This window comes from Cryptomeria japonica, chromosome 6, assembly GCF_030272615.1.
Source record: "Cryptomeria japonica chromosome 6, Sugi_1.0, whole genome shotgun sequence".
NCBI classification, from domain to species: domain Eukaryota; kingdom Viridiplantae; phylum Streptophyta; class Pinopsida; order Cupressales; family Cupressaceae; genus Cryptomeria; species Cryptomeria japonica.
The window spans coordinates 110,229,663-110,242,633 of NC_081410.1; positions in this window are offsets into that span (position 1 = coordinate 110,229,663).

Below are 12,971 nucleotides of genomic sequence, written 5' to 3' on the forward strand. Positions count from 1 at the left end.
TGTAATAATGACATGTACATGTGTAATAATGGCCTATACATGAGTAATAATGGCATGTAAATGAGTAATAATGGCCTCATTTGTTATATATTGTAATATTTATGTCATTTCTAGTGATCACAATATGTAGTATGGGGTGGTTGTCATTATAGAAAAAAAATGAGCTATGAAGATGATGGGACCCTTGGTTTAGTAGGTTGAATTGAGATTCTTCTAGTTGGGATGTACTTAAGGTTTTATGTGTTAGTGAATTAGGTAAAGCAGACTCAGATATAAGCACACATTCTAAAGTAGGTTCTTGTTGAAGTGATAATAGAAACAATCCTTATGTAACTACAATGGTAGACAATGTCACAAGGTATCATGTGTTACCACACAAGCTTAGGTTATCCAAGAAGGATAAGTCTTTTTGTTGGATATTAGATTGTGAAGGAAACATTCTTTGTCTATTAAATAAAAAATTTCAAGTCTCTCTCTCTCTCACACACACACAAGGGAGAATAAGTATCCACAACCTATGTTGATATATGAAAGTGTACAAAAACATACAAGAGTGATAAGAAAAGGTGTGTGTGTGTGTGTATGCATATGTATATGTATACATACACATAGACATATACATATACATATATGTATTTATATATACATATATATGCATATATACATATACGTACATACAAATATATGTATCTACATATGTACACACACACATATTATATAACAGATGTGTGTGTGTGTACATCTATGTATGTATGTATGTATATGTATATATGTATATATGTATATATATGTGTATATGTATGTATACATACACACACATTCTACATTGTGTATATATGAGAATGATGGCTAGATCATTGGCATGGTCTTTGCAACATGTATGTATATATGTATGTGTATGTATATATATTTATACATATATACATGTATATATGTATATCTATCTATATATCTATATGTATGTATGTATGTATGTATGTATGTATGTATGTATGTATATAAATAGGTATGTATATATCTATCTGTATGTATGTATGTATAGACACACACATACATTCTACAAAATATTAAAGTGAACAATGGCTAGATCATCTTTGCAACATGTTCATGATGGATCACAAAATTTATTATAGTTTCAACACTTTTTTCTAGTAGTATTAAGGACCTGGTAGTTCTCATTTTTAGGAGTAATTTTTGAATTTCAATAGAAAATAAACACGAGAAGTTTTCTTTGTTTGAAGTTGTATATTTTCACCTTTTCTCATCACTCCTATATATTTTTGTATGCAGTCATATATCAACATAGGCTGTGGATACCAACATAATCCAAACAAAGCCCCAAGCACGAATAATTTCCTAACCTTATTATATAGAATTTTGTTGGGATTTTTCAAGGAAGTATATATGGAAGATCATAGAGGAATTAAAGAAATCATGCAAAAATACTCTGAGATTTAGCAACCCAACATTGCCCTCATACCCAAGAACAAAGCATGTATGTTATTTGCAAATTATCATCCAATCTCATTGTACAATACTATTTACAAGATCATAACAAAGACAATGGCCAACAAAATAAAGCCTCTTCTCTCATCCATTATCTCCCACGAACAAAGTGGATTTGTTGCAATAAGAAACATCACAAATGGAACAAGAAACAACTCACTCAATTAAGAAGAAAAACGAAAAAGGTATGATCCTCAAATCGGATATAAGTTAAGATATAATCAAGTGAGTTGGAGGTTTCTCTTAAAAGCTATATAGAAATTTGGGTTCAACCCTAAATGGTTAGATTAGATTTTTAACTATATATCCTCTCCATGATATTATGTCATGGTGAACGACATTACCTAAAAATTATTCGCTGGGGTGAGGGGAATACAATAGGGAGGACCCCCTTTAACCTTTTGTGTTTAAATTAATAGCAAAGGCAATAAGCAAAAGCATTGCCAAAAATAATGCAATGAGGGAATGAAGAGGAATATCAATTGTCATAAACATCCCTAATATTACACATCAAATGTTTGTTGACAATGCATTATCATATAGTCATGCAACTTAGGATGCAACCAATGTAATAAAAAGTAATTTGGAAAGTTACATAAGTTTTTGTGGCCAATTGTCAACCAAGAAAATTAAAATTTTACTTTTTCAACACCAAACGGTCAATTTAGAGATGGATCATGGCTATTGTTGGATTTGGAATAGAGACTCTCTCATGTTCCTATTTGGAAATTCCCCTATTCCAAGGAGCCATGTGAATAGTGTTGTGGAAGACACAATAACAAATTGCAAAAAGAATGCAAACTTGTGGAAGGATCAATGCCTCACCCTATCAGGAGGAATAACAATGATCAAGGTCTTTTTGGCAAAAATTCACATTTACCTCTTATCATGCCTAGAGCTCACGAACAAGGTGAGAAGGAACTTGTGGAGATTCAGTGCAGATTTTTGTGGAAGGGCCCAAATGAAATAAGGAGAATCCCTATCATTTCTTAGGATAGAATCAAACATAAGAAAATCTCATGAGCCACTTGAATCAAGGGCATACAACTTTAGAACCATGCATTTCGAGAAAAATTAACATGAAGAATGTATGAGAATTCAAATGCTCTATGGTCTAGATTATTGCATCCCACAAGTGTATTAACCATTGCAAATTTTGCATGCAAATCTCATCTCTAAAATTTTATGATGAAATGTCGCCATATAATCGCATAATACCTCTTTGGAAATTGAATGATGGCAACTTAGCTCAATTCTGGAACACCTAGTGCAATAGCCATTGCCCCTCGCAAACATCCCTAAATACCATGAGCATGGAGAAATGATGACTGCAAAAATATGGAGACAAATTTAGGGATTATATCATTCCACAAAATGGTCACGATGGTTACCATTCTCTTGAAAGAATTTTGACTGTTTACCACATGCAACTAAAGAAAAACTCACCAAGGAGCTATCAAGAAGGAATGTTTTCTTAATGGACAAAAGCATTGGGAAGTACTCAGTAAGAATTAGATGAGATACAAATAGTAGACACCAATCAATACATTGGTCAACTAATTTGTGTTGGGGATCAAATGTTCTACTGAAGGTGGGAGCTTTTGCTTTGTTTGCACGACACTACAAAATTATTATAGAGAACAGACTATCCATGCTCAACTTCTTAGGGGCATTTTAATGCCCCCTCTATGAGAGCAACAATGAAACTATGGACCATCTACTAATGGTGTTTGCATTTGCAAAGATATGTTGGGATTGGTTACTCCAACACCTTGGTTGACGAGTTCTCCCTGCAAAAAATTAAATCTCTTTTCCTTTTTTGGTCAATATTATATAGAGGCTCATTTTGTTCTATACTCTAGATGGAGGCCTTGGCAATAGTAATCTAGAACCTTTAGTGTGAGCGAAACAAGAAGATATTTAAGGAGATAACATCCCTTGTTCTCAACATGGAACAAAATACAAACTAAAAAAAATGGGTGTTCTCAACATGGAACAATAATATCAATAAATTGTGGCCTCTCTTGAAGATTCCTACCCAACCTTACAACAACACAATTACTAAGAATCAATGGAAAAATGGTAATGGACTACCCCTCCTCAAAGTAGACTAAAATGAATTTTGATGGAGCTTCAAGGGGGAATCCAGGGGTGTCAAGCACTCGCTTCATCATCTATAATGACTTTGGGGATATATGTTGGGATAGATCAATCAATTTACGTTTTGGAACCAACAATGATACAAAGTTCTTTGCATTGTTGGAAAGCGTCAAACTATATATCAAAGAGAATTTGAGTTTGATTGATATAAAAGGAGATTCACTTATCATTATCTATGCCATAAGCTCCAAAAAGGCCATTAGTTGGAAGATATTGAATTGGATTGATTAGATACATTGGTACCTCAAGAGAAATGAGAGAGTACATGTTGAGGCATGTTTATCGAGAAGCAAAGAAGGTGACAAACTTTTTATCTAATCAAGGTATCGATCAAAGCAAGGAATTCAAACTTCAAACAATGCTCAAGCCTGCAACAACTTGCACAACATCCTATGCCAAGATCTGACTTTGCAAAATGATACACTAGATGATTGACACACAAACCAACAAATTGATCTTGGATCTAAGTTAGCACACAATAATGAGTCCCACATTTTAGCCAAATCAGGACAATGAAATCATCGTTTTCATCAGATCTTCACTTTTAGATACCTATAACATCTAAACCATTAAGAATTCAAAGATGATGCAAACTTGTGATTTGTGAGATTTTGTGTTCAAATTCTTAATAAATATATATATTTTTAAATTATAAATAAATAGTGAACCTCTTTACATATCTTTTAATAACTTTTTCATAATAAACAACATTTGTAAAAAGTGGCATTTATGTCATCATGCATAACTTTTTTTGTAGAAAGGACAAAATTCTAACTTTCAAAATACAGATTTATCACCCCAATATCTAGTGCATGGATTTTTTTCATAATTTTGTGTTCCATATTTTTTTACTAATTTTTTAATTCAAAGTAATTATAACTTGGACAAAGGTGTATGCCATCTCACACAACTTTTTTTGTATGCATTTGAATTAACACTTTTTTTGTTCAAATGGGGACATCAATACCTAGGAAATATATAATTTTAGATTTTGTTTTCTCTATTTTTCAATTTTTCCACATGTAAAAAAAAGAGCTTAATGTTTGGTGAAAAACCTACATTCACAAGAAACTAAAAATAAATATAATAATCAAACTAAATATATTCAAAATTATACTTTTTAGAAAGCTTATAATAAGGGCTACATACCTAAAAAACATAGCTTCTAAATGGATTCATTCGATCCCCCAAAACATAAAAGTAAAAGTGGTTTTATTTCAGCATTTTGATAGGTGCAAAGGAGACTCCATTCTAGGTATTATTTACGACTAGAGGGGTTCTTTCCAATGGGGATTAATCTCAGGGGGTTTGATCTAGTCCTCTTCAATTAAAATCCTTTAATCAAGCAAAAATCAAGATATCCTTCAAATGATTGGAAAATCCTTGAAAAATATAGAAACATTCAGAAAGAGTCGTGAAGGAGAGAAGCCATTACCAAGCATCGCCTTGGAGCTAGACAGACCAGACTATCACCACAAATCCTCATCAATATTGTGAGATGTAGTAGGGATTTGCATAGGAGGCATAGCACAAAAATTTTAGGAGCTTTAATATTTATTAACCCTAGGCTCCCGAATTTGATATGGGTGTTCCAAATATTACCTGCACCACCAGTAGTGATTAGGGAGAACAACAAACCAACGACATGCAAGGGCAGCAGATGGATAAGGGGATAAGAACCAGTTACATGCAAGGGCAACGGATGGACAAGGGGCTGAGAACCAGCGACATGCAAGGGCAACGGATGGACAAGGGGCTGAGAACAACACTAAGAGGATCTATGATTCAAAACCTTACAAAAACCCTCGATAACAATGCAGGTGTATCACGGTTGGCAGATGGCGATTTTTCTAAACAACAAGTGCATGGTGCTAGGATTGATGATTTTTGGGAAATGACGACACCGGTCCTTCCTCATAGGTAGATGTGATGGGAAGATGTGTCATTTGATGACCATGATTTGGCTCAGTTACAAACTTCTAATCATTCTCCTCAATGGGTTGTCAAGGATGGTCGCTGGCGTGAGTTGGCTTATGACAAATTCCTATCGGCTTCGTCATATTTTCACAAATTTTTGTTCCAAAACCTTCGTGTTCTTATTATAAATCTTATGTTCCCAAGGCATTAATATTTCAAAGCATTCTAGGTCCTCCTCCTGTTGATCACCCAAAGACTCCTTTTAAGCATTTTTATTCCTTTTTTGGTTCTAAAAAACCTAGGAAGCGTAGATCTGTTTTGCCTCAACCGCCATTCGACATTTGTGATGGCTCCCCATGTTCTAATGGTTTTTCCCCATTAGCTCCTTCTGGATCTCCCTCCTAGGATTGTAATCCTTCCCTCCCATCTTATGTCACCTAGCCAAATAACACTTTGGTTTCTAACCCTCACTTCCTTTCTTCCCCGAATGACATTTGTGTTGCTAAACGAGCTCGCTTCCATCCAAATCCACTTCCCCATAACTCTCCCTCTACATTTTCTGATTTGATAAAGGGTAATCTGCATTCTTCTATGCAATATAAGGTTATATTCCCCGATTACATGATTCAGGACTCTGTGAAGTTATTGCGTTCTACTGCCCTCATTGGTAAGCTTCTTTCTCTGATTTCTTTTGGTAAATTGTTAACATGGGCAAACTCTAATTGGGATGGTATGAAGGATTTATTTCTGTTTGATAAAGATTCTCTATATTTCACTGTGATTTTCGATTCTGAAAAGTATAGGGATTGTGTGCATAGATTTAAAGGGTGGTTTTGTTTTGGGATAGGAATTTTTACCTATGCTTGGTCTCCTCATTTTGATATTCAATCGGCGAAGCCACAATTTATACCCTTTTGGGTAACTTTCTTGGGTCTTCCTTTGGAGTATCGTGATGTGTATATGGTTGAAATCCTGGCAAACAAATTGGGCATCTTTATTAAGCATGATTTAGTTCCTTTCAAATGACCTCATCTTCTGGTTAGGGTTTGTTTGTTATTAAATCTATCTAAACCCATTCCCTCTGAGATTACTATTTGCTCCAAATATGGTACATGGATTCAGCCTGTGGTAATTCAAGATTCGATCACTATTCATTCTTGTGCTCCGTTACTTGGCCATTTCACCTCTCAATGTTGTGGTGATTCTGATGCACCTTTACAAGTTTGTTCAGATTTTTCATCTGATTTTCGCCAATGTTCCTTTTTTAAAAGTAAGGATCGACAGTCTTTGAAGGATCATAATGTTAAGGATTCTGCTCCTTTACCTCTTTCTATTACATCTCTCGTTCCTTTTTCTGGATATACCGTATGTGATGTGCCTCTGATGGATTTTACTTTTCTCTGCTCTCCGGTCATGTTCTTTGTTTTGTCTATCATTCATCGGTTTTGTTCTGTTTCTTCAAACTTAGTTAAGTTTCTTCCTAGTCCTTTCAATGATTATTGGTCTTCTGAATTTTGTTTTGAACCTTTTTTGTTCTCCTCTGCGAGTTTTTTTCAAATTTCTTGTCCTTTGGTTCCATTTCCAAAATTGTTGTTACCTTCTAATGCTTGCACAGATCATTGCTCTATTAATTCTTCTCCTCATTCTTCTTTTGTGGGTCTGGCGGATGATACCAAAATTGTTCATAGTTTGATTTTTTATAGTGATTCTTTTTTGCCCATTCCAAGGTCTCCTCCTTTTGTTTCTATTTCTAAATAGAAGATTCGGCCTATTGCTTCAGATATTTTATTTTTAGTTTCTTCTGATCTGATTGATGAGATTGTTGCAAAGGAATTTCCCCAAAAAAAAAATATTCTGCATTTACCTTTTCGGGGCATGTCCATGATGGTTGTCATGTTTCCTCTTCTCAGCCAAATTTGGTTGAAGGTGTGGATGCGGATCTTATTGATATTCCTTCTTCAATTGTTTCTAATTTGTATGGATTTGATTTCTCTCAAAAGTTACCCTTGGAGCAATCTCCTTTTGTTTCCCCCTATTGTTAAAACTCCTAAGAAGAGGGGTCAGAAACCAAAATTGGCTAAAATCAAGGAGGAGATTGCGGCTGGTATTCAATCCACTATTGTAGAGAAATTTTCTTCCCAAGTCAAAACAAGCAGGGCATGTTGCTCTCCTTGTGATAAATGAGGATTTTATCTTGGAATGTCAGGGGCTTAAATGCCCCTGACAAAACGGGAAGGATCAAGAAATTTCTTGATTCTTCAAAAGTGGATATCATCTTATTGCAAGAGACTAAACTTTCTCAAGATTCTTTTGATAACATAATTTCCAAATGGTCTTTTTGGAAAGTTGTTCATGTTCCTTCTTTGGGTGCTTCTAGTGGTCTTATAACTCTATGGAATCCTAAATCAGTCAAAATTGAGATGTTATATTTTGCTTCTCATTGGCAGTTGTTAAAGGTTGACTGGTTTGAAGTCTCTTTTGTTCTGTTTAATATTTATGGTCTGACTTCTCCTTCAGATAAAACCGACTTATGGCATTCCTTATCTGAATTGTTTTTACGATATGATGATTTTTTTATTGTGCTTGGGGTTGATTTTTATTCTCTCCTTTCCTAGGATGAAAAAGAGGGGGTAATCCTATAGCTCATAAGGTTATTGATGACTTTTCTTCCTTTGTACAAGACAATGCATTATTTGATATTTTCCCTTCTAATGGTTATTTCACTTGGACTAATAAGAGATCTAAATACTAGATTGCCTCTCGTCTTGACATATTTCTTATCTCCCTAAACCTACATTTGAGAAACGTTTCCTTTTTTATGAGATTCTTACCTCCTCAGATTCTGACCATTTCCCAGTTTTGCTCAATTTTGATAAATTGGATCATCTTTCCTCTGTTAGACCTTCTTTTAAGTTTGAAAAAATGTGGTTCACTCATCCTCATTTTCTTTCTTTATTAAAGCAATGGTGGATAAGTGCTATGTTTTGCAAAGGTACTAAGATGTTTCAATTTTATTCCAAACTGAAATTTGTGAAATCTTAAATTATGGCTTGGAATAAATTGGTCTTTAAGAACATTTTTCATTAAAAAGAGGTAGTTGCCAATGATTTGAAGGTTGTTAATGAGGAGATTATTGGACATGGCACTAATTCCTCCACTAATGATTCTCAAAAGAAATTGCACGCTTATTGGGAGATCCTTTGCTCTCGGGTTGAAATCTATTGGCAGCAAAAGTCTCGTGAGGTTTGGCTTAAAGAAGGTGATAGGAATACTGCCTTCTTTTAAGCTACAACCAAGCTTAAACAAGTTGCTTCTATAATTTTTAGTATTAAGGATTCTAAGTCTAGTTATGTTCTTAATTCAGATCAGCAAATTAGAGAGGAAGGGGTGTCTTTTTTTAAGGAATTGTTATCTCCTTCTTTTTCTTCTTCCTCTATGGATCATCATGTGGATTTGCTTTTAGATTCTATCCCCTCCCTTGTTTCTCATGAGGATAATGACTTTCTTATGAGGCCTTTTTCATTAGATGAGCTTCATTCTATTGTTTTTTCCATGGCCCCTGACAAAGCTCTGGGTCCTGATGGGTTTACTATCTTGTTATTTCAGAAATGTTGGGATTTTATTGGTTTTGACTTATTAATGGCTTTGGAAGAGTCTAGGAGGGGTGGGTATATCCTTAAAAAATTTAACATCACTTATATTGTCCTTATCCTGAAATCTAAGAATCCCCAAACTTTTGATGAATTTAGAACCATTTCTTTGTGCAACTCTGTTTACAAAATCTTCGCCAAGGCTATTTATTTAAGACTTAAAATTCTCCTTCCTCGTATCATCTCTCCTCAACAAGGAGTTTTTGTTTCAAGTCGGGAAACTCATGAGGGAGCAATTGTTGCTCATCAAACTTTACATTCCATAAATTCGTCCAATATCCTAGCTTTTGTGGTCAAACTTGATATGATGAAGGCTTATGATAAAGTTTGTTGGGCTTTTTTGCTCAAAGTTTTGAGAAAAATTGGTTTCTCTGAAAGCTAGTGTAAATTGATCAAGAGTTGTATTTCTACTACTTCATTTTCTGTCATCATTAATGGAGCTCCCTTTGGATACTTTTCTTCAACCTAGGGTGTTAGACAAGGAGATCCTTTATCTCCTTTCTTATTTATCATTATGGCAGAAGCTTTTAGTCGATTGGTTATTAAGCAAAGGGATCTGGGCTTTTGGTAAGGGGTGTTAATTCCTAATTCTGATATTTCAATCACTCATAACCTTTTTGCTGACGATACACTTTTATTTGGGTCTTCTTCTATTCAAGAGGCTACTCATATTAAATTTATTCTGGATACTTATACTGGTGGATCTGGCCAACAAATTAACCCCCATAAATCCAAGATCTTCATTTTTAATACTCCTTAGTTGGTGGCTGATAGACTTGTGAATATATTAGGTTTCCTAGTAGACTCTCTTCCTTCTACCTATTTGGGGATTCCTTTCTTTATGGGATCTGCTAAGTCTTCTTTTTGGAATTCAGTTATTGAGAGACTTAAATCTCATATTTCTGCTTGGAATGCTAGGTGGTTTTCTCTTTCAGGTAGGATACTTCTCATTAAAATGGTCCTATCTGCCATTCCTAATTACTATATCTCAGTTCTTCAAGCTCCTAGATCAGTCATCTCCCAAATTGAAAATATTATTCGATCTTTTCTTTCAAAAAATAACATGACAGAAGATACAAATATTCCACTGATTTCTTTGACCAAGATGTCTCTTTCCAAGCAAGTTGGTGGTGTTGGGATTCATGACTTATCTAAAAGAAATAGGGCTTTTGGGGGCAAACTAGTTTGGTCTATGTATACTAAGCCCCAATCTTCGTGGTACCAAATTATGCAGGCTAAGTATTTGGATTCCCATAATCCTGCTAGGATCTTCACAATTTCTAATCCTCCACAGGAGTCTTCTATTTGGAACTTTATGATCTCATGTAGGGAAGTTGTCTCTAATTTTCTCTCCTGGCAGGTCCATTTGGGGTAGGATATTCTCTTTTGGAAAGACTCCTGGAATGACTTTCCCCCTCTTTCACAGCATGATTCTCTTGCTTCTGTTTTAGTTGTTCTTTCTCAATCATGGGGAGTTAGATTGGTTGATTATGTAGATAGTGTTGATCTGTTTTCTCACCAGGTCTCATGGAAGGATCCCTCTACTCTTCCATTGTCCTTGTAGGAAATTCAAAATTTTAAATCTGTTTAGCAAGACCAAGTGGCTTTCCTTTCTAAATCGGGAAACTACTCTGTTAAAGAAGGATATTTTGTTGTTCAACAAATGGCCAATCAAAATGCTCCTCATCGTTCCTTTTTGTTCTGTTGGAATAATTCGGTATTAACTAAAGTTGGTGTTTTTTCCTAGCTCACGCTGCAAAATAGAATTTTGACTAGTGATCGTTTAGTCAAATTTAATATTGCAGCCTCCTTTTCTTGTGTCTTATGTGGTAAAGCTCTTGAAGATGTCAATCATCTTTTTCTTCATTGTGAGTTTGCGAGTAGTTGTTGGCATTTTGTCCTCCAAAATTTATCTCTTTCATTCCCTTTGCCTTTATCTTTATGGGACATGTTTTAGTCTTGGCCAGTTTTGTACTCATCTTCTCTATTTGCTTGTTTGTGTTTTATAATTCCCTCTTTAGTCATATGGGCCATTTGGTGGGAATGAAACAAGCGCATTTTTAGATGTGACTCATTGGATTTATCTGTTGTTCTTGGGATTTTGGAAAGAAGTATTATTGAGCAAGTTAATGCTCATGTTTAGAAATATTTTAATATGAATTCAAAGTTCTCTTCCTGGGACAATTTTATGATTTCTTCTTGGAAAAGTATCATTATTCCTGTATCACCCGCCTTTCCAAGGATTCAGACAACACCTGTAGACAAAAATTCTATAAAATAGCATCCTCCTAATGCCCCTTTTTGTAAATTGAATTTTGATGGATCCTCCCGTGGAAATCCTGGTGATTCAGGAATAGGGATAGTTTTTCGTGATCATTTGGGTTCTTTAATAGCATTAAAAGCTATGCCAATTTCTTGTGGCACAAATAATATGGCCGAGGCTTGTGCTCTTTTAGAAGGTCTTGTTATGGCTAAGGATTTGAATTTCAAATACCTTCATATTGAAGGTGATTCGACTATTGTCATTAATGCTTGCAAGGCAAGAAAAACTGATAATTGGCATTTCTGGTATATTCTTAAACAAATATGGACTCTTCTTGATACATTTGAGCACCTCATCATCTCACATGTTTATCATGAAGGTAATGCATTGGATGATTGCCTCGCTAATATGGGTTGTGAAAAAACTGTTATTGATTCCTCTCGATTGGGGTGTGATTTAATGAGCTTCCCAAACCTATTAAGTATATCCTGTAGAGAGTCGAGTATCTAATCTTTCTTATTATACGATTGCTCATTTATACGAGTTGATATTCACTTCTCTTGGTGAGGTATTCCTTTTCATAATTCCATTTGGTTTTGATTTGAGGTACTTTGCTTTACTCAATCATCACTTGGCATTCATTAATGATGAGTTGGTTGTTATTGATATTGTTCGTGTGTTTGGTACTCTCTTCTGGTGTGAAATCTGGAGATATTTATTTTCACATTGGGAATTTGTCCTTCATATGCCATTTAAAGTTTGGCATGGCGTTGTTTTCATGATTATCTATGTATGCCACTTCTTTTGGTTTGTCAAATTTTTTATGATATATCTCCTCTTTATTTTCATTTACGGCATAAAAATTTTGGGCTTCATTTCTCTCTAGCATTTTTGCATTCACCTCTTCTGCTTTGGCATTTGTCTATAATGGCAAACCGTAGATCTCATGTCGTTGGTGTCAATTATGTTCTGCACCCTTGTGTTTCTTGCAAATTCTCTGCGTTTTGTAGTATATATATATTTTGGTTGCAGGTGTTTTTCATGCAGGGGCATGTCAATTTTGGTTGCAAGAGTTCTTTGTTGCAGGGCCTTCAAGATATCCCATGAAGATGGATCTATCATTCGATGTTGGTTTAGTCCTCTTGCTTTTTGGAGCTCTCGTCTTCACTCACTGGGTAGCCTATGCTATTTCTTTTTCATGTCCTTATTTTGTAAATAAGCTTGCATGCTCCTATTTTGTAAAATGAGCTTGCATGATCCTATTTGTAAACGAGTTTGCATGCTCCTTTGCTAATCTCTATTTTGTAACTAGCTTCAGCTAGAGGATTGTTCACTACTTCTCTTCTATAGTCATGTTGATGAGAAATGACCGGAGTTTTTCTTGTTGGTTCTTTTCTCTGGGAGCTCAGTTTGAACCAATTTTTAAATATATTGTAAAAATTATATATTATTAATAAAATATATCAAGTGGAATT